Here is a 21,151-nt window from a genome sequence, read left to right on the forward strand (position 1 = left end):
TTCTTTGATTGGTTTTAAAGTCAGCCATGAACTTGAGACATTTACAAATGGGTGTCCATTTTCTGCTGACTAAAAAGGGTACTAATCTCAGTTTCTGAATCAGATAATAAACATTACCAAAATGACTGAAAGAAAAAACAAAAAAACAAAGAAACCTTATCGTTGGCAAGAAGTGGTTTGGATCTGTTTGTCTTTACTCTTAGAAAAGTTTTCTTTCCGTTAAAAGGACTAAGTAAGGCGGTTCCCATGGTGCCAACTCCATGGAGGGAAACAGTCCAGACAAAGCAGTGATTTTAGTTCCTCTGTTTCCTTGGGGTGACTGCTGGTCCAAGAAGAACAAAGGACTAGAAGTCAGGTCATCTGTTTCCCTTGATTTCCCTTCCACCATAGCACACTGACTTGTGGAACACAGGGGCATAAATCTGAACTTCCTGAGCTTTTTCAGTGGCTTCCCACTGCCCTTTAATGAATCTTGGTCTTTTTCACTCACGTTCTGTCCCCCTCTTTTTTCCTTATCTCTCCTGACAGCAGGCTGGTCGTGGCTTGAGCAGTCACTGAGAAGCTGTGTGGGTTCGGGTCGGGGTGGGAGGAGAGCTTAACAATCCTTGCCATTTTCACTTGGTCCAGCCCAGTGTTTGAACACCAGGCAAAAGCTATCAGTCTTTCTCAGTGTTCGTATGGTTCCTGGCAAACGCCATTGTACACGCTTAGGGGAAGAAAGCACGGCTTTCGGGTTCATTGAGCTTCTCTTAATCCCGGTGTTTACCATCCCTTTCTCCCCCGGGGGCCTGACGTGATAAGGGCTGCTTGGCCCCCACTGCCTCCATTCGCTGGCCCACCCCCACCACACCTCAGCTGCCTGAGCTCTGCTGCTGCCACTCTCAGCGTCTGCTGCTCAAAGCCTTCTTGGAATGCTAGAGCCACAGGACATTTACAGGCAAGAAGAGGAAGGCCCAGAGAAGGACAGGGACTTGCCCAGGGTCACACAGCCAAGGAATGGCAGATCCCGAAAGAAAACGGAGGTCTCCTGATTCCGAGGTTTTCCACCGTCTGGCAGAAGCCAAATCCACCCACGTGCCCAGGAGTTGTCTAGAACACATGCAAAGACTCCACTCACTTCTCGGAGCTGACACTGTAGGAAATGAGCTCGCTTCCTATATTTCCATTAAATAAAGGCTGTCAGTGAAGGAACACTCACACACACCCTCCAGCTGTTGCAGTGATTTTTATGAAACTGTATCCTTTCATGAAATAAGATTATGCATTCCCCAGAAAGCAAAACAAAGGGCTCCCTGGGAGACACAGGAAACTCTGGGACTCCTGCACAGCAGTAAACATCTGGTCAGCTTCCTTCTGCCTGTCCTCTTCACCTTCCTGCATCCCCACCCTCCCGGGGCCAGGCCTCCACTCCCTCAGGCCCCACCTCCTGGACGCGGAGACCCCTTTCCCTATGAGGAAACACCATCCACTGCAGCTTGGCTGTCAGACTGTGTTCTGTGTCCATTTCCTTTCTGGAGCCTGGAGCCAGGGAGTCTCTCATTCAGATGCTCCCGGCCGCCAGGAAGAGCTTCTGGGGAGTGAGTCCCGCCAGCAGCAGGGTTGGGCTTGTTGTTGGAGCCTGAGTGCAAGGTGCTGCCTGGGGCCTCCTGTGCTCGAGGCAGTGCTGGGAGCTGCGCTGTTAAGGTGCATCGTGATTTGATTCGATTCCAGCCTGTGTTTATTTCTGTTGGGTTTCAGCAGGTTGGCTGCTGGTTTTCTTCTGCAATTCTTCTATGAGAAACTGTCACCCCCATGAAGGTAGGGCTGTGCCTGCTTTGCTCACCATTTTGTCCCCAGTGTCTAGCAGGTAGAAATCCTCAATAAATTTCCAGTGGACGCATGGATGGATACATAATTCAAGCGGAAATAGAACGCAAAAGGGCTCCAAGGAATGAGGATAAAGCCTCCAGTGGCATGATTCTGGGCTGCTCAGGACAGTGTGGCGTCTGCCGGCAGGACAGATGAATCCTTGGCTGGGGACACTGTCACCTCCCCCAAATGCACATACCTAGCCCCCAAGGTATGCCTTTGTTTCACTATGGACAAGGAGGCTTACTGCTAAACATGGTGAATTACATGACAACTTAATAGCACGAAAATGACGATCATAAATAAGAAGCTGTCCTGACCTGGGGAGCTCACGGCGCCATTCTTTACCCCGCAGTGTTCATGGGTTTCCTTGCTGGTTCATCATTCAAATGGTGTGTTAGTAAGCACCTACTATGTGCTTTATAAAGGCTGAGGAACATACATAACTGTGTAAGACACAGATCCCACCTGAGAGGAGCTCTCAAGCTGTAACACTGTAAGGCCATTCGAGGAACCTAAGTGTCAGAGAAGCCCAGGAGTGGACTTCCCGTATGCATGGGAAGGCCTTCCCAGGGGAGTGGCAGCCTTTAGCTCCTACTGGGAGCTAATGAGGTGACATGTGAACCCATGGCTGAGACACAAAAGTTGTAGACTTGGTTAGAGGTAGGCCTGCCTGGCTTCTTTCCATTTAGGTTGCATCTGATGGCGAGGCATGCAGAATCCCTTTCAGATTAAACATGTCTATTCCCTCGGTTGCTGCCTCCTGCCACCCTGTGGCCCAGCAGGAGGAAAGCGGAGGTCTTAAGCTAGAGAGCCCTGCACAGTCTCTTCCATCCAATGCTGGCCCCGGTGGGCACTGGTCCTGGGGCTTCCTCTTCCTGTTGGCAGAGAGAGGCTTCCCAGGGCAGGACCCATCAGCGGCAGTCATGTAGTATGGCCCGGGAGCATGTCCCTGCCCAAGAGAAGGTGTTTATGGGGCCGATGGGTGTGGTGCCAGCCCTCCCAGCAGAGTCCAGAGAGCTCCAACTATCGTGCTAGCATCGAATTAAAATCAAAGCACCCTTAAATCATCACCATAATACTGTCGCCAATTGTCAGCCTACAGATTCTACCACTAGTCCCCTGAACCTCCCAGGACGCCCTGTGATATGGCTTGTTTGGCTGATTTTCTTCCAGTGGTAGATGGGTAGGATTTCCACAGGTATTCGGGAGGTGGGGGAGATGTGGAGATGAGAAAGGAAGCACAGGAAGTAAAGGCGAGATCCGTTCAGAAGATCGAGCAACAGCCCAGTTTGGCAAAGAGCATTGGGCCTGTGTTCCGAGGGCCGTGACGGAGGAGCTGGAAGGCTAGGGTGAGGACAGTGATTTCTAATGATTTCTAACTTGTCCGGAGCTGGGCACAGTCTCCTCGTATGCCTGACTTTACAAAATTTTTACCCATGTCTAAACAGGTTATGTAGCACTTATTTATTTTATACTCAAAATGATTAAAACTGTGTTTCCCCGAAAATAAGACCTAGCCAGACAATCAGCTCTTTTGGAGCAAAAGTTAATATGAGACCCAGTATTATATTATATTATATTATATTATATTATATTATATTATATTATATTATATTATATTATAATATAGACCCAGTCTTACATTATAGTAAAATAAGACCGGGTCTTACATTAAGTTTTGCTCCAAAAGACACATTAGAGCTGATGGTCCGGCTAGGTCTTAGCTTCAGGGAAACACGGAATTAGTTATCTTTCGAGAGTTTCTTGGGATTCCTTAGGAAACCTGGACTTTCTAAAGAGCCCGAGGTTCCCTGCCAGCAGCCCTACTAGTTTAAACACACTCAGAGCTCCATGTGCCTTTGAACTGTCTTTTGTTTTACTCTCTGTTCTTTCATCTTTCCTTTAAAAGACAGCCTAGTCCGTCAATTGTTTGTATCTCTTCATACAGACCAGCAGATACTGTGAATGGGTCCAACCATCTAATCAACCTCTGATATGAAAGCCTACCCAGGCCCCATTTGCTTCCTGCAGTTGCATATTTTGAGTTTTGCTGTTATTTTTATGTTTTCCGCCAGCCTGACCTTCCTGAGCTCACCTCCCACAGTGATGCTATCTGGGTTATGTTTTTTAAATTTTTTTTTTATTTTCTAAAAATAATGATCCATGCTGGGATCTGATCAGATCACGCATTTTGTGTGTTCCCTCATTTTCCTTTTTCAGGTTCATGGGGAAGTTCCTTCCTAGGGAGCAGATACCTAATGATCAATTTGTAAATGTGTTTGTGAGCTGTTTTCCTTAGTCATTGACCTGTGGTTCTCATCACTTTTTTCCCCTGAAATTAAAAACAAGGGAAGCGTGCATTTTTCCATCGTTCTTTGCACGTCTGGAATTTTCGCTCGGACGAGTGCCATGAGGCCATCGTGTGTCGGTTTCTTCGCTCCTCTCTAATGGACTCCCAGTATGGGCTCTCGGCTTCTGTAAGGAGCAACATCCCCCATCACTAAACAGCAGATACAGCCAAATGCTTCCCTGCAGCTGGCGCTGTTCTCTTTTTCCCTGCTAAAGACAGACCTCTGAATAAGGCCAGCGTGTTTACAGGACACTTTCCTGGGTCTTGTCTCACTGACCCCTCTCGTGTAACCCTGAGGTAAACTGGCAAAGCTCCTCGTTCCTCCTTTACAGATCTGTGGAGCAGAGTGACTAACCGGTTTATTCCAGGTAAATGGAACAAGGACCTGGGTACTAGACCTTCTCCCTCCATCGAGTTTCTGAATGTCATGCTCTTGCAGGGGACCCTCGAGAATGAACGTTAAAAGGCTCTTTAGGTATTTCTCCTCCACCCACTCTATTAACTAGTGATGGGGTTCAGGGAAGGACGCCCCAGAACGGACCACTTTGGCATATGGATTATTTGAAGCTGAAAATGATCAAGGTCCTACAGACTCAAGAGAGATTTTAACCTCTCCTTCAACTGCCTAGAAGAATTTAGATACAGGTCCTGTACCAGAAAGAGAGCTATTACCGGAGAGGAGCTTGTACATCAGAAGGAATTACCTGGGGCGGCCACATGGCTCAGCTGGTTAGAGCGTGAGCTCTGAACAACAGGGTTGCTGGGTCGATTCCCACGTGGGCCAGTGAGCTGCGCCCTCCACGACTAGATTGAAGACAACAAGCTGCTGCTGAGATTCCGGAGGAGCGGCCGGATGGCTCAGTTGGTTAGAGTGCGAGCTCTTAACAAGGTTGCCGGTTCAATTCCCACATGGGATGGTGGACTACACCCCCTGCAACTAACGATTGAAAATGGCAACTGGACTTGGAGCTGAGCTGCGCCCTCCACAACTAGACTGAAGGACAATGACTTGGAGCTAGAGGGCCCTGGAGAAACACACTGTTCCCCAATAAAATCTTAAAAAAAAAAAAAGAAAAAAAAAAAGAAGGACTTATCTGCGGGGCAGGACAAACATTTGTTGACCAAACATTTGCCCTTTCCATCTTCCTGTGCATTGTCTTCCTCCCCTTTGAAGCCCCAGACCCCTCACCCCTTCTCCCCAGCTCTGGATGGCATATAAGCCTCAACTGCCTGACTGTCGGGGAGACTCTGATGTCTTTGTGGGGCCCCCCTATGTACAGAACTGAATCTGTTTTTCTCCTATCAATCTGCCTCACGTCGGTTTAATTATTAGGCCAGCCAAAGAACTGGGAAGGGGAAAGTGTTTCTCCTTCACAGCAGCAACTTGAAGACTAGCGACTGGATAGATTTGCTCCAAAACATGCGGGGACGTCTGCTTTGGGTTCGCCCCGCAGAGAGGGGTTACATGTCCTGCGCTGTGCGGTATGAATCAACGAGCAGCTGCTGTGTCACCTGGGAGATTATGGGGACTCCTGGACTAACCCCAAGACCAGCTCTGAGAGGGTTGTTGGTAGAAATCTGCCTTACGATGAGCACAGAAACTCTTCCATCTTAGTTTCAAGGTACAGATTCTCATTCAAGTTTCCTCAAGGACAATGTGAGCGTCGCCTGGAGGTTGGCGGGGAGCGGGCAGAGTAGGAAACGTATTCTCCTAAACTGAAACGGAAATTGGCCTTTGGAACAGTGTCCAGGCCCACGGATCTCCCCGCTTCATGGGAACGAGGTAGTCTCACTCCTAGACACCTGCCTCTCGACGTGTCAGCTCCGGTGTCCACGTGACAGTGTCTTCCTGCTGACTGGAGCTTCAGTCTGGTCCCTTATGGTCACCCCACACCCGGCCTGTGGTCTTTCCGCTCTGCTTACTGACTCAACCTCTTTCCCAAACCACACACGTTCCGGACAGAGGTTTGATTGGCTGAGCACCTGCTGTCAGGCCAACCACACCTGTCAGGGGTTGTCCAGTAGCCAACGGAAGTTCTGTCCTTGGGACAGAAGCTCAACCTTAATCCATACACTTATGTGTCGTGGAAGCAGATGAGGAGGACATTCAGAATGGAATGGGAAAACCTATGGGCAGGAGACAAGTAGCGAGTGGAGTTCAGTGCCCGAAAGTAACCTCTTGCTCACCACATTCAGGCAGTGTTTCTTACCATGGAGGGAAAAGCTGTGGGACGTTCACTCAATGACTGTTCTAGGGCCTTCTGTGAGCCTGGCACAGTGCTAGGCATGGGACAGAGATTTCAAAGTTTTTTGGGAACAATTGAGGAGGAGAGGGCTAAGGGGATGATGGGGACAACTTCTGGATGACTTGGGCTTCCCTTCTCACCCACAGGTAGGAAAAAAAGAAAAACTCGCATACATGGTGGCCATATAGTGACAACATAGGCAAAAATGGGTGTTTGTGGGGTTTTCTGGGACCCTGCTTATTATTCATATCTTTCTATGGGACAGTGCTTCTCATGGCGTGTAGGAAAGAAGAAACATGTATTTCTTTTTTAAATGCACTCATAGACTATACTGGGGGCAATGGGAGAAGAGATGCGTGTTTCTTCTGAACACGTAGGAGCTGGAGCCTGGAGTCTGTGGGTCGCGTGCATTTTCTCAGTCAGTGCATAGTGCAAGCTCAACATGGGCATGTGTGCAATGTTTTGATGTTTACAACAGCTTCTCATATGCCAAAAGTTTATGACTTCTGGGGGCGGGAGGGCACAATCCACCGGCCATCTTTGGTGTGGAGTCAACGCCGTTCCGCGTGACATTCTATGAAGAAGTCACAGAAAAGCAGAATGTTTTCCACAGAAAGGGAGACAAGATTGTTAAAATATTCCCATTTGATTGTTTCTAGTCCAAGAGTGGACGATTAATAACCAACTTCAACTTGTTTTAAGTGATTATTAAATAACTTATCTTAAAAAAATTTATTCAGTTTCTTCCCAATCTTATATTTTACTGACTCCTTCTACTTCCGCTCTCGTAGGCGTCACTATGTGACAGCAGAACGAGGATGAGCTTTAGATCTTTCCACAGGGTCTGGTCACTCCTTGTGCCATTGGGATTGCTGGCCGACTGGCCACGCCTCACTTTCACCAGCATCTGCAAATGCTCATTACTTCTCATCCTTACTTCTAGTGGAACCAAGGGACCCCAGAAGGGTGAAAGTTCCTCCTGAGATCATTTTATCAGACACTGGTGGACAACAAAAGGGCTAAGAATCATTTTCCGATAAGATAGCCACCATTGATGGTGCCGTGATAGCTCACTAGGAGTTTTACGTATAGAGTCTATCATCCTTTGATCCGCCCTACTATATGGTTAATATAATATGTTCCCCACATTACTTCTGGGGAAATTTTGTTTCTGAGTCTCAAAGAGAGACATATTGGTAATTATGGGAGCTGGGATGTGTACCCCGCTTTTCCCCAGGGCCTGGGCTCCCTGAGTGACTGGCTAGTTCTTTCTTGTTTGACGGGAGTTAAGTAAACTTACCAGTAGATAATACTTCCATGTGACATGTATTCTTAAAGAGAAGGATTTCACTACGGGCACGCTTTCATCTGCTCATTTCCTTTCTGGATTCTTTCATTCCACAGAGAGCAGGAAAACCCTTCCCCGCTGATGGGTTCAATCCGTGTAACAGATTTTCGTAAGCATGACTCAAAGGGGTTTTAATCAAGAATGCGTTACAGTGTATTTTGTTTTTAAAGCGGGAACTGTGATCTCCCACCAGCAAAATTAAGTGGTGAGAGAATGCCAAGGAGGCAGGCACACACACTGGCAATGCGGTTTTAAGTGACAACAGTTTGTCCTTTAGAAATCCAGTTCTGGCAGGTTACTATCCAATGCTTGAGGGGTGGGGTGGGGGGTTGTCTCAAAAGAAAGAGCTATTTTCTTTGCCCCCACATAAGAGTGGAAAAACATCGGATGTGGAGAATCCGGAGATGACCTTTGTCCATGACCCCTGGGCATTCTGTTGGGAGGTGCACGCATTGCAGATGGTCCGTGGATGGATTTCAGGTCCAACGAGCTCCCTAACAAGCTGCCAATAACCCAGGCTATCGTTCCACAAAATCTAGGCAGCGTGTGCTCAGGGGAGTCCAAAGATGCACAACTGCTAAAAACACAAACAAATAAACGAAACCCAAGAGCCTAGTGCAGCCTAAGATAAATATGATTTTGAATTTTTTAAAAATGGCTACATCCCTTTGATCATTGCAGCATTTTAAAAATCAATTCTGTACGCTTTCTGAAAGCTTGTTTCACTCTTGTGGCAGCAACACAGACACTCCCTGGGTCTCCTGAGCCCCGCTGGCTGTTCCTCCTCTGTCTTAGCTGGGTTCTTGTTTTCCTTCTGCCCATATCTGTGGGTCATTCGGATGACCAAAACAGATTTCTCACACACATTTGATCTTCATCCATGGTTCCTGACTCACAGCTCCCCCAAATCCTTGGAATAGCCTAAGCGATGAGAGCACAAAGGTATCTTTTGTTAATGAGGTGACTTTTGGACCCCATCTGAGGATGAGAGATGGTTGCCACGGCAGCCAACCATGTGATTAGAGAGTTGGAACTTTCAGTACCACCCCCCACCCCACAGCCTATGCAATGAAGCCTCCAGTAAATCCCAAGAGGATGGGGTTCCGAGAGCTAGTGAACATGTGGAGATTTGGGAAGAGTCAGGCCCGGACAGGGAATGAGACATCTGCACCCTTTCCCTGCACCTTGCCCTGTGCACTTCTTCTATCTGGCTGCTGTTCCTGAGTTGTATCCTTTTACAATACACTGATCACCTAGTAAGTAAAACGTGTCTCTGCGTCCTGTGAGCCACTCCAGCAAATGAATCGAACCCAAGGAGGGGACCTTGAGAACTTCCAATCTGTAGCAGGTCGGACAGAAGTGCCGGTGACACTGGGTTTGCCACTGGCATCTGAAGTTGTGGGGAGAGACAGTCTTGTAGGACTGAACCCTTCACCTGTGGAATCTGATGCTATCTCCAGGTCGACAGTGTCAAAATTGAGTTGAAATCTTGGCTACTCAGCTGGTGTCCGAGAATTGTTTGTTGGGGTGGGGAATACCCCCATCCCAACAATAGAGATTGGCCTCAGAATATCCAAGAGACTGAGTTTTCTCACAACCTACACCGTTGCTTGGTGAGCTCATCTGTGGTAGCCAGCCTCCAAGACGGCCCCGGAAGATCCCGCTTCCTGGTATTCAGTTATTAATAGATTGCAAGTTAAAAAGGCACTTTACCTATTGAAGTACCAATTATTTCCCACCACGCCTTGACTGTCTACTTGATGTGCATTCTCCGGTTTAACCTCACTGTAGTCCTGCAAGGCAGACGTTTTCATCCCCGGCTTATTGGTCAGGAAGTTGAGGCTCAGAGACGACGAGAAATTTGCCCGAGGTCACACACCTGGAAAGTGGGGGAGCCAGGATTCGGACTCACGCTCAGCCTCACGCTCTTCTCCTGTGCCACGTACTTCTCTTGCCCTGGTGCTTGACCTGTACTTGGGCTGTGGTCTATTACTTCTTTTACGATGGAAAAAACTTAGTGTGTTTATATGGTAAAGGGACAGAGCCAACAGAGCAGAAGGGTAAGGATTAACGATAATAACAGCTGACATTTATGAAGCGTATCCATGTGCCAATAGCCATGTCCATGTGCCTGGATCAGGATTACATCTCTAGTCTTTCATAACACACTTATAAAGTAGGTGCTGTTATTATCATAACACACTTACAAAGTAGGTACTGATCATTCACAGATGAGAAGAGTGAGGCTTCGTCCAAGGTCACCCAGGGAGGGTGATTGAAATCCAGGGGATGTGAACTGCTGTGCTCAGGAATGCAGAGATAGCCACCTTTCCTGTCAATTGCTTTATTTACATTAATTGTGACGCTATGGTCTCCCTCAGGGTAGGTATAGCTTCCCCCGCCTTTTTTTTTAATCTCCCCATTTTGAAAGTGAGAAAACTGAGTCTGTGTTCTCTTTGAACACTCTGCGGGGAGTTATGGTGCTCCCATCTTGAGATCACTCCCAAGCATTTGTTTCTGACTCTCCCCATCTTGTAGACCAGAGTGCGAATTCCAGCTCAGGAAAGGGATGCTCCTGAGAGCAGTAACTTAGGTTGTTTGGCTGTCCCACCTTTCAAAAGAGCTCTGACCACCCAACTGTTGTGATTGAGATGGTACAGGCAATTATATATACCTTTGCTTTCTGAGGGGGGAACTTTTACTCCTACTTTTAATGATACGGGCATGGTACTGTTTACCACACCCATTTCACTAAATAAGGCAACTGATTTTTTTGTATTTCTTTTTTAAAAATTGCAATGCACCATATATTTGGGTTGAATCCTAAAAATTTCCTGAAACCAATCAATCAGGAGTAAAGAATTGAAAAACAGGTGGAAAGAGGACAGGAAATGTAATATAGATTCTTGATGAATGAGAAGCTTGGAGAGGAAAAAATCGATCACCAGTAGAAAGACAGTCAGCATGTTCTCCCTTCTACATTTAATTGAGCAGCAAAGAGTATCTGAAATGTTTCTGTTGGTTCCCGTTTTGCAAGGCACCACCCCATACACCTCATTTGCATAATAAGTGGTAGGTTAGTCAGGAATGCTTTCATCTCCAAGAAACAGGAAGTCTGGCGCAAATCGATGGAGGTTGTTTTCCTCATTTAACGAGAGGCTGAGACGTGGCATTCTGGCACCGGCTGGTGGCCTAAGAGTGTGGTCAGCATCTAGGCTCCTTGGACCTCCCACTTCACCATCTGATGCTGGCCTCTCACCCTGCAGAGAGTCACCTCACGGTTGCACGAGAGCTGCCCAAGGCACCATGTCTGTGTTGAAGGCTGGGAGCGGTGGAGCACCAGGGATATCATGGCTTTTATTTAGAAAAGCAAACACTTCCCGAACAGACCTTTCATGGGCCAGCACGGTGTCCCTCGGGAAAGCAATTCTTTAGCTTTTTCCAGCCCGTCCGTAGTGGAGGTGAGCAAGAGAGAAGCGTTTGGCCTGGACATCTGGTTTGCCAACCAATCATAGGATTCCTTTCAGCTCCAGCTTACAGGAGAGAAAGCTAGAGTGCATCACGACCACTGAGTCACAAAGAGGCAGAGCCGGAGCACAGACATATGGGTTCCCGATTCTAGCACCCATGCCATCTGTGTGGGTCCTCAGCCGGTCTGGATTCTGCTGCAGGAAAGTGTGTATGAGGAAGGCCACCTCTTAAAAATGTTTACAGTGGAGATAGATTCTAAAGGATCAGTTTTTATTTAAACCAGTAGCTTTATATCAATATATCACATGATACTATCTTATTGTTGTTGTTTAATATACACCATTATTATTCCATTTTTATAAGTGTGTGTAACAATTAAACTTTAAGAATATTGACTGAAGCAGTGTTTAGAATGGCAAAATACTGCAGGAAGACCCTTACTTTTTAACAATAGGAAATTGGTTGAAAAAAAGCATATACCATAAAACAGGATAGTCAGAAATAGTTCCAGAAGAATATTGATATTTACAATATTTTATTAAATAAAGTAAGTAAACTATACAACTATATATACCACGTGACCCTAAGTTTGTAAATTTTATATTATTTATATGAAAACTAGATATAAATATAGCAAAATATTCCTGGTGATTGTATTTAGGTGATGAGAATAAGTGAAATTTTGGTCTACATCTTTGTATTTTTTGCCACGTAATTTAATTTTTAAAAATCAGGTTTATTGAAGTATACTTTACATGGAGTCAAATTCACCCTTTTTATGTGTGTGTGCGTTTTGACAAATATATTCTCAACTACAGTTAAAATACAGAATATTTCCTTTGCCCCCAAAAAGTTCCCTTGTGCCCTTTTGACTGGCCCTGGGCAACCACTCATCTCATTTCTGTCCCTATAGTTTTGCCTTTTCAAGAATGTCGTATAAGTGAAAATACGTCATATGTAGCCTTTTTTTTCTGGCTTCCGTGAATTAGCATACATGTTTTGGAGATCATCCATGTTGTCGCAATATATATCAGCAGTTCACTCCTCTTTATTACTGAGGATTGTTTCATAGTGTGGAGGTACATAGTATGGATAGTACCATAGCATGGTAATCCTTTTACCAGTTGGTAGACACTTGTTGTTTTCCATTTTGGACTAATGGTAACGTATTAGTTTACTAGGGCTACAAAGTACCACAAAACTGGGTGGCTTTAAAAACAGACATGTGTTGTCTAACTGCAAAAGAATGACAAGGGGAAGAAAAAACCCTCACCAACTCAAGGAAATGAAAAGGACGCTTGAGCTTGTCTCCTGAAAAGTCTCCCAAGAAATTGAAACTGTCTTGCACCTTACACAGATTTGTGGGTTGAATTGATGCTGAGTGGCTGAGAAACCCCCAAGGTGAGACATAACTTAAAAATCGATTCCTGATAACACTCTTGGAATGCTTGCCAGAAATGATGTAAAACTGCAAAGCAACTTCTATGGGGTTCCCACAGGAACAAAAGACCCCTACTAAAGATAACGTACCGCTAAAAATGTGTAAGGCAAGACAGAGCCCACACAGCAGGGGCACATGGGCAATGATGAGAATGGAGCCCCTGGAGGTGTGGGTTGCAGTGCCCCTCCCCAATCACCAGCCATCAGCGATAACCAGAAGGCACTGCAACAGGGGACCTCCTATCATTGTCTTAACAATAATATGAAGGAGAACACAAAATGAGCATTGTAAAAATAATTGAAGACTTGAAAGAAAGACTTGAAATCCTAAGAAAATAGCAAGACACTATAAAAAAAAATACAGGCAGATTTGAGAAATAAATTAGCTTCTAAACAATAACAACTACAGTCGATCTAAAAACTCAAATGTATAAGTTAAATAGCAATTGGATGTAGATGAAAAAAGAGCTGATGAGCTGGAGGATAAACCGAAAGATATCCCAAGATGGCACCACAGAGAAATAAAGAGATTGAAAACATGGCAGAAACTAAGGGGCTTGGTGGAGGTTTCACACGTTCTTTTAAGATGTAGCAGTTTTCTCTTGATAGAAAAGAAACTATTATAAGGCAAAAGTTCTTTAGTTTGCTCCGTTTTAGGAATGAAAAAAGAAAATTACAGAGTAAAGTCTTCAGAAGAGATCTGGTCTTTGGGATGCAACCCCATGAGAGAGTCTTTTATCAGAGAATAGAATTAACAGCAAGGTGACTCAGTGAAAAATACAGTCGCTGCAGACAGAAGCTCTGTTTAGGCCTTTGATATCCAAACTCTATGTGGAAGCAAGTGGGAAAAACCACTTTTGGGAGAATGGGAGAAATAATAGTTACCTGGTGACACTTACTGCTTCAGTTCCACGTGAGACGAGAGCCTCACCTGTACCTTGGTGAGTATGTTTCTGTAAGTCTTCTTGCAAATACTTATTGATATTAAGCAAAAGAGTTACAGGGGAAGGGGGAGGAAAGTGATGGTTGTATTTATGGGTTTTTGTTGCTACATCATCCTGATAATTTCAGTCACATCTGAAGCAAGTTTACAACTGGCGGCCACTGCCAAGGAAAGATCCAATATTTACTTGGCAACATGAACTACAATCACGAGAGGAATGCCAGAAAGAAAATTATCAGCCTCTTTAGAGCTGACTTGTACTTCCAATTAATACAGTAAAACAAGTATCTGATGACAATATCCTTTCAGAAAGCACATAAACTCCTCGTGAGTAGACAAAGGCAGGACGAGTTGGAGGATAAGACGGCCGGTTCACAGAAACAGAACCCGGCTGCTTTTGGAAATCCTCCAGCAATGGTGACCTCTAACTAGTCTTCCTTGTAATAAAATGAGGAAGGAGGAAATCATTCCAGATTTTAGAAGTAGATGGGTAGAAAAACTGTAGCTGCATGCTTCTGGGAAAGCTATTTTTTTTCTTCCCTAACCTCCCCGCACCCCCCACCCCCCCCTACTCCTCCCCCGCCCTTAAGTAGGGCATACTGTTCAGAATTCGAAACCCACTGGCCAAGTTTCTAGGATAAACAAGATTTTGGCTCTAGACTGAGTCCCGTCTTGAACGTTCATTTAGTTTGGAAATAAGGGTGAAGGGAGAGGAAGAGGAGTTCTGAAAGGAATATGGACTTTAAAAATAAACAAGGAGGTCTGAGATGCCTGGATTTTGTTCCTGGCACCAGTGTTTCTCCAGGCAATTTTAGGCACGTATGATAAATGCTAAGCCAGCTTGGCTAAGCCCGGAGCTGGCTGTAGACCTGAAGAAAGCTCAAGTGGGAGAGCCATCAAGAAGAGGGAATTGGACTATGGGTGCAGAGGCTGGTTTTAGAAGACAATAAACTTCTGGGGAAAGGATGATAATATAAACTTTTGGGGGGAGACAAACTTTATAGGAATGCCAGGAAAAAACCTGCCACTAGTTAAGATACAGAATAAGTGCTCCATTGAATAAAATTATAAGAATATGACATTATGTACCAGAAATGGAAGAAAACAAAGAAAATGTTTGGCTTTGTTGTTGTTGGCTAATTCTTGCTTGAAATAGTGCGTTTTAAAACTTTTCTTTCAAATTCGCCTTTACAATGCTGAAGAAGCCCCTCGATTCAAGAAAAGTAAGAAGAGAAATGAGTTTCTCCTTGAAGGGTAATAAACAGGTTCACTTTAGTGCTTGCCAGCAAGATGGAAGGTTAAAGGGAAAAAGTTGCAAAACAATGATATTTTTCCAGTTTTCGTATAAAAGAAGCCATTGTTCACTGAGGTAGTAACCTTTTTTTCATTAAGAAAATTATATTTTTATAATGCTAAAAAATCTACTTTTGCCCTTTATTTTATGAAGACATAAAATACTTTGACTTGTTTTAAATACTTTGAAACAGTTCTGATGATTGCAGCAAGGTGTGAAAATTAATGCTGTTTTCAGAATTGTATAATATGATGCAAAAGAGTCCACGGTAACCTAAGTTTTTCTTCATGGTGCATGGTTTGCAAATCCTTTGTCCTGGGAGGCTTTCTGTGTATTCTAGAACACTTAGCAGCATCCCTGACTTCCCCCAACTAAATACCAATAACATCCCCTCACCCCAAGCTACGACAACCAAAAAACGTCACCAGATATTGACAAATGTCCTGGGCGGGGAGGGAGCGATTGTAAAATCACCCCCAGTTGTGAACCACTGGTTTATTTTCATAGATTCACTTTTTAGTTACAGTAAAAACAGAGTAAGCTGATTTGTTTCATTGGTATCCTCAACAATAGACTGTGACAAAATAACTAGTGTTGAGATGACACATATAAAGCATGTAGACTGTGTCTGCTTTATGTGCTTAAAAATACTGGTGATGACAATGATGGCTCCGAAGATGATAGAGAGAAGGGCGGGGAAGAGGGTGAGTGAGACGAGAGTGAAGACGAGCATATGCCATACTTTCCACGCTTGGACCGTTGGACATGTGGAGTTAGTTGCCCTCTGATTCTCACTTGGAACTAGGTCAGAACGTGGGGAGAGGAAGAAGATGGAGCCGTCCGGTGGGGCAACAGGACTGGATGAGTTTTTCATCAAAACATTGGTTTTCTTTGTCACAACGATCTCTACAGTTGAATTCCTTGACACACAGGGCATTTCCTCGTCCCAATTAATATTGATTTAGCTTTGCGGAAAAATACACACCCATCAGGCAAGTAGGATTTATTTCCAGGGCAGAGAAAGTAGATGTTATGTTATCCATTGATTGAGCACAGCTTTAAACTTCGCATATATTACATTTAGATTTATTGAAATTCATGCCCATTTTGACACAGATTCAGAAAACCAGGAGGTAAGGCTCTCAATAAGTGCTCATTGCTTGCATTTTAGCTTGACTGCAGTGAATAGCAGTGGGGATCATTTGAGAGAGAGGCCCGTGCATTTAAAGGGAGTGTGAGGGACTCAGAAAACTTAAGTGAGCGAATTAAGCCAGCTGAGTAAACGAGTGTGGGTGGGATAACTCAAGGTATCCTCACACGTGAGCGCAGGTCTGTCTCCCCATACGGCCCAGGCTCGACCTGCCAGCCCCAGCTGCTCTTCATGAACTTGTGTGCTGAAAGCTCCACGTGGGCAAGCCACGCCAGTCCTGAGGGGCGGCGGACGGTCTCAGGCCGCTCTCCTCTGTGTTCTCCCGTTTTCTCTTCAGTGCCCTCTGCCTGGCAGCGATATCCTGCTACTCATGCGTCCTGCCAAAGGGAGCCGGCGTCGGAGGGGTTTGTGTGGCACTGCAGCTGGATCTGGCCACTGCACTGAGGTACGACCAACTGTGCAGGAAGTTCCCTTAGGGGTGATTTATCTTTGGTTTTCCATCTGTCACAGAGAGCAAGAGGGCCCCTCAGGGACCTTGGGTATTGGTGGGTAGATGTGAGTCCAGCTATACTGCTTTGAAATGATTGACATACTTCCTGCTGCGGCCCTGCCCTGGGCGCAGTCCTCCCAAAGATTCACTATTTTGAGTACGTATTACCTTGCTTGCTCAGGCTGATGCTTTCGATGCTTTTAGCTAATGAACTGGGTTCTAGAAAAAAAAAAATTTTTTTCACTGAGTTGCAGGTCACACCTGCAGGGAATATTAAGAGGACAAATTTGCCAGTCAGGTGGGGCAGATGGCTATGTAACAAATGAGAAGAGATTTCAGGGGAGCGGGGTAGAAATACGGTAGTAATTTCTCCCGACCTTGACATTGATGATCATCACGACCACTCACCCTTGACTCAGAGAGAAAGCTGAGCCGAGAGATGAGAAGGAGGAGGGGAGCGTGCCTGGCCTAGAGCAGGTTGAGCGTGAACACTGAATTGACTGAATGGCAAGTTGAAGAACCGCCTTGGGAGATTTGTTTTCGTGAGGGTTAAATAAGGCAATTGATTAATCAGTGCAAAGAAAGGGAAGCACTTGTTCTACGTCAGGTTTGCCCTGGGATACAAAGTTGAACCCAACCACAGATGATTCGTCAATTCAACCATCTTAGCTGGGTTCCTTAGCAACAGTCGGGCACAGGGATTCAGGCCCATTTGTTTTATCTAAGACACTTTCCAGGAGAAAGCCTCCAAGGCACTCAGGGATGCAGGCGAGAGAAGGGGAACCGACCAGGCAAGGATGTGGTCCTGGGTTGAGTCTAGTCTTGGCTGATCCAAGGTGGTGTGTGTGTGTGCCTGTGTGTCTTCTGAAGTGTACACCACAGCGTACAGTTGTATCACCTTGAACCCAGCATCATTCTTTTAAGCCACAGTATCAGTCAGTCTTTGGCTCCAGGGTACCCTTAGGGGTGGGGCATGATCTCCAGGAGAGGGGGCTCCCAGGCGCTGAGGGCAGCTCTCTAGAGAAGGGGGCATCTGGGAGCCATCAGCAGCCAGCAGTCACAGGAGCTCGCCTGGCACGTCTGAGGAATAGCGAGGAGGCCAACGAGGCTGCAGCTCAGTGAATCAGAGAGAAAACAGGCAAAGAGGTCGGAAGCGAAACTTGGGGCTACATCATGCGACCTTGTAGGTCACCAAAAGGGCTTTGGCTTTTCCTCGAAAGACGGAAAGGCACTGGAGGGTTTTGAGCAAAGGCATGATCTGATTATATTTTAAAAGATCATTGCCACCATCTGGTGTTCCACCATCAGGCTGTGGGGAGGCGGGGACTAGTAGACGCACTGAGACCAGTTAGAAAGCTTTTGCGGTATTCCAGGCGAGAGGCCGTGGTAGCTTAGGACCAGGCGGCTGCAGTGGAGGTAATGAGAACTGGTCAGATGCTACTATAGATGCATTTTAAAGGTAAAACCGGAAGGATTTCCTGACCAAGGAGATGTGAGTGGTGAGGGAAATGGAGTCGGTGTGACTCCATGGTTTCTGGCCTCAGCAAATGGAAGGGTTCACTTGCCATCCACTGAGATGGCACAGAAAGCTTGTGGGGTAGGGCTGGGGGAGCAAGCTGGAATTTTGTTTTGGACACGATAAGTCTGAAATGAGTAACCATGAAGATGTCAGAGAGAACACGGGGTATGAGTTCAAATTCCCAAGTCAAGTGGGAGACGTAAACTTGGGACCTGTCCGCACATCGATGCCATTTCAAATCCTAAGATTAGGTAAGGTGACCAAGGGAGATGTGTGTGGAGAGCGGACCAAGAGCTGAGGTGTGGAGCATCCGATGGTCAGAGCTGGGGGAGGGCAGCAAGCCCAAGAAGCACGTATTAAGGAGGAGAGAGGACTTAGCCGCATCGAAGGCTGCGGACGGGCCACTAGATTCAGCAGAGGTCACTGGTGATCTCGACAAGAGTAAGTTGGTAGAGTGTTTAAGAGAACGAGCGAAAAAGGACTAGAGACAGCAAGCACAGACACAATTTGCCAGGGCTATTGCTGTAAAGAGGAGCCCAGATATGAGGTAGAAGCTGAGAGGGGAAACTTCCGGGTGAGAAGACAGACATGGTTGGGGGTTTTTAAGAAGGAAGAAACAACAGCGTATTTGTACCTTGCTGGGGACGAGCCAGGATGTTTTCCCTTGTGACAGTGCTCCTAAGAACCCATGTGTGTCTTTCTAGACGTCCTCAGATGAGATCTAGTCCATCACTCAGCACACAGGGTAGGGGCCCTGCCACCGGCCCTGCTCAGTTGCCCTTTTGGCTACTAGTCCAATCCCTTCTTACACCTGAAAAGTAGGCTGATGTTTACGGCTGTACAGCAGCTTTAGCATCTACTAGGCATTCACTAGGTGTGACTGTTGGATCCAGGTGGGATCTCACCTTCCTGCCTGGTTCTCTCACGTTGGATGTTGGGTCATGTGAAGACTGCTATTCTCAGAAGGCACCGGCCAGGGTGCCTGCCTCCCACCTCCATTCCTGACGGCAGCACTTTTTCTCTGTGCTGAGACTGTGTGTCTCAGGGTACAAGGCGCCCCCTGTATCATCCCCTCCCACACCTGTTTGGCGCATTAAAAAGACAAATGTAGTGGGTGGGCGCGTGGGGTTGAAAAGAATGGACTACTGTGGTTGTCTCCACACAGCTGGGGGAGCGCCATGCATCAGGTTTTCTGACTGAGATGCGTAAGCCTCAGAGAAATCTTCCGCCATCCTCTTTCAAGCAGACATCCCTGAGGTAAAGCACGAGTATCCCACCAACTGTTTTTTCCGCAGTTGAGACTCAGTGATTTTTACACTGAGCAATTCCTTCTGGATTCCATCAATAAACTGTGTGCACTGGGCATGCATTTTAGTAATAGAATACCGCTTCTTCCTACTGGGTGATCAGCTAAGTGTTATTTTCTTTTTAAAAAAATTTTATAGGGGAATATTGGGGAACAATGTATTTCTCCACGGCCCATCAGCGCCAAGTTGTTGTTCTTCCATCTAGTTGTGGAGGGCGCAGCTCACTGGCCCATGTGGGAAGGGAACCGGCAACCTTGTTGTTGAGAACTCGTGCTCTAACCAACTGAGCGGCATCTGGCCGCCCAGCCAGATGTTATTTTCAATAAGCTATGCTTTGAGGTTAAGGCCACAGGTCACACACATTGAATAAGCCAAAGTGGTGTTTAATTTTGTTTTCTATGCAAGAGTGTATTTTACTGTTTACTATGGAGGGGCTACAAATACATATCTGATGTGAACACCAAGACTAAACTTCGGAACACTGGTAAAAGTGGTTAGGGAGAACTGAGACGCTCGAGAACAGGGCACACAATATTGATCCTTGCTCGTCTCCCACCAGACGTGTTAAAACATCAAAGGCACTTGTCAAAAGGGTTAAAAAAAGGAGTGTAGAATTGAAAACAATGGCACATATCCAAGGCATAAAATCAAGGGCTTGACTTATAGTTTGATTTCAGACACGTTACTGACCATGGTCTTTGATGTACGCAATTTACTTGGTAGCCTTAACATGCTTACTAGATGATTTGATATCAAGACCCCTTCAAATGAAAAGAACCCGATGGAACACTGTACAGTCAGGATTTTTCTATGCCCAATTCTTATACAAGAGCACTACTACCTGTTGGTAGAGGCCAAAACCCTCTATATGTCGGTCATGTCATCTCCGCGGTGAGGGCTGGCAGTGGCTGTCACTCACACAGGGACACACTGTGCCTTTGACTTCCGAGGGACATTCACGTAGCCGCTGCCTGGTACACAGCGCTGAGCAGACTGCTGTGGAATCTCGTGCTTTCACAGCCTCACATTTATTCTCTTTTATTGGGTTGGTCACACTTTTTTTCATTGCCTACTGACTCGTTCCAACTAGCTTCTTAGAAACAAAGCAGGAGCCAGAATAAAAGTTGGTGTCACCTACCTCTGATTTGCTTGATTTTCAGAAAAAGTCAGAGTAAGACCAACATCGAGCTTATAAAAAGGCCCAAAGCCCTATGTCCGTCTCTGGAGTCATTCTCTTTGTCTACAACGTGGCAAAACCAGTAGATCGTTTGAGAAGTCGGGCACCTTTCAGCTCCATGACTCCGTGACTTCCCATGGCTTTGTGGGATTTCCTACACAAATAGAAGCCCTACACCGTGTTCTGAAACAAACGTAGAAATGCTTTCAGATTGATCGGTGCTCTTACTCCCCATTGCAGGGAAATAAAATGGACTCCAATCCCATTTCCATGGGAAAACACCAAGTCAGACTAACAGAACAGTTATCCTTGACTTAGCAAAACTCTGATTCGGTGCAATTAAGGACCTCTTCTAATGGTATTCATGCCCAACAATTTCTTGCATCCTTTCTAATCATAGTGTCTGAACTATGGAGATGGAGAGAAGAAGAGTCAGCGTGGGCAGCAGAGCTGACAGGGCAGCAAGCATCTTTAAGAGCTTCCTGACAATGAGACATTTGCCTTTCTTTTTGCTTGTCTCTGGTCTGCCCAGGTATAACCACTGTCAGGATGCCCACGGGCTGCA

The sequence above is a fragment of the Rhinolophus ferrumequinum genome, chromosome 22, assembly GCF_004115265.2.
Source record: "Rhinolophus ferrumequinum isolate MPI-CBG mRhiFer1 chromosome 22, mRhiFer1_v1.p, whole genome shotgun sequence".
Lineage (NCBI taxonomy): Eukaryota > Metazoa > Chordata > Mammalia > Chiroptera > Rhinolophidae > Rhinolophus > Rhinolophus ferrumequinum.